Source organism: Sinocyclocheilus grahami, unplaced genomic scaffold (assembly GCF_001515645.1).
Source record: "Sinocyclocheilus grahami isolate Dianchi unplaced genomic scaffold, SAMN03320097.WGS_v1.1 scaffold13957.1, whole genome shotgun sequence".
Lineage (NCBI taxonomy): Eukaryota > Metazoa > Chordata > Actinopteri > Cypriniformes > Cyprinidae > Sinocyclocheilus > Sinocyclocheilus grahami.
In genome coordinates this window covers 3409-3689 of record NW_015515133.1, presented here as the reverse complement: position 1 = coordinate 3689, position 281 = coordinate 3409, and positions in this window count along the sequence as shown.

Genomic DNA, 281 nt, shown 5'->3' with positions numbered 1-281 from the left:
GACTTGAATCGTCACATATTTTCATTGATTTTCAACTGGCTCAGGATGCTTGGTTACATCCCTAGTGAGTAGGTATCATTAATGTAGTCCATACAATTTATATGCTATATGCTCTCAAATCTAAATTTTAGATTTCAAGAAACGCATGAACTGCAATTCATCGACTGGCCGCTAAAGGCTGGCTGCAAAAGGGAGTCAGTCCCATAGACTCCCAATGTTAAAAGGCCCAACTTTACAGCAGAAAAAACATGTTTACAGCCTGGTACAAAAAGTGGTTTTGG